The sequence below is a fragment of the Rhinolophus hipposideros genome (assembly GCF_964194185.1).
Source record: "Rhinolophus hipposideros genome assembly, chromosome: 13".
Taxonomy (NCBI): domain Eukaryota; kingdom Metazoa; phylum Chordata; class Mammalia; order Chiroptera; family Rhinolophidae; genus Rhinolophus; species Rhinolophus hipposideros.
Window position 1 is genome coordinate 69,010,516 of NC_138059.1, and position 1,816 is coordinate 69,012,331.

Below are 1,816 nucleotides of genomic sequence, written 5' to 3' on the forward strand. Positions count from 1 at the left end.
AACTAAACGTTAAACCTGACTTTTTTTTTTTTTTCAACATAGAAACAGCCTGGAGTGTCATGTTAAAAGATACATTTCCTCCTGTAAAAACATATTCCTGTTCAATATTTATTGTAACACCAGAAGGGCCTCGTTTAAATGCTAATAGCGAAAGGGAGAAATGAAAGCAAAAGCCAATGGTGGGAGAAGAGAGAGCGGAGAAAAATCTTATTTTTTAAAAATTATTTTTTAAAATATGAAAAACGTATTCTTTAAAACACGAACCAAATTCAAGTGTTTTAACAGGTCAAACATAGTGATGAACTTGGTAATTTTAGCCAACCTGTGTGTCAAAACATAACACCATAATTCCACATGATTTCTGTTTTACTTGTTTTCAAGAGTGAAGCAACAAGCGAGTTGCAGATTGGAACTGAGGCGGAGCTAGCCCCAAAGCCTGCCACCCACTACACCTGCCTGGGGCCCGAGAGCTCTGAACCCATCCTGGCTTATTTTCCTGCAAACGTGTATTTATTGAACACCAACGTATCCTAAATATGGTACCTATAGACGTTAGTGTGTTATATAGCGGATAGTCACACTAAAGGAAAAGGTAACCTCCCTTGCAAATAGCCCTCTTGGAGTTAATATTTCATGAGTTAGCTTGGGCGTCGCTACTCTGTACTAAGCACTCTACGTGTGTCATTTCATTTTATCCTCACAAACACCCTGGAAAGTCGGTGATGTGAGGCTTCCCCCTTTTTGCAAAGGGGAAATGGAAGCTTGATGCTCTCCAGAGGACACAGCAGAGCTAGGATTTAGTGCCAGGTGTATCTAAATCCAAAGTACTGCCTGAGCTGTCTCTCTTGTTAAGATGTTACTTTTTATATTGTATACGAATGCCTTGAGCGTGGTTGTATATTCCAGACCCCCATATATATGAAATTATATATATATATATATATAAATTCTGAATATACCAGGCTGTCTCCACTCTGCTACTCTCCACCGGACAGGCTTCGAGGTGGTGCAAGCTCACGCTGCCAGACACGTTCTCCGGCTTTATCTCTTCCCCACCCACGATATTCTGCATTCCAGCCAAATCTGACCACTCATCTCTATGATCTGAACATGGTTCACCTTACTCCATCCGGCCTTGGCTTGGATGTACTGACAACAGAATCCAACCTGCAAACTCAGCTATGCAAAAATATAACTTTATTTTTCTTGAATCAACTCAATTTCTCTCTCTACTGGCATTGAGGGAAGTTCGTGGAAGTCAAGCAGGAATGGCTACGTAATTTGCAGAGCCCGGAGCACCGTGAAAATACAAGCCCCTTGTTCAAAAATTAAGCATTTGAAGATGACGACAGCCGAGCATGAACCCAAGCGCTATCCCCTTCTGAGTAGAGTCCCGGGCAACTGCGTAGTTCACACACCTGTGAAACCGGCCCTATGGTGAATTTCAAATCCCTTTATCCCTGTGGTTATGGCTAAATTCTGGGGGGCTTACATAGGACACGTTGGGAGTAGGAGGTACCTAATCCATGCTATGTGCTGTCCATGCTGCTATCTGCTGAGAAAGTCTGTCTACCTGCCTCTCCGTCATTAATCCAAGAAGATGGCCTCATTTTCCTCCAGGGGGCCCTTCCTCCTTGTGCCACTGTTTCTTCAGGGCCCAAAGGGAAGAGCTGTGAGTCGGCCTCAGATATGCACACATCCAGGCTTGCAAACCCACCAATCTATCTAAGGGGATCACCCCCGCTCCGAGCTTGGCTTTGGGGGACACACAGGAGCCACAATAGCTTAGTGCACACCCTGTCTCTGCCTGGCCCTG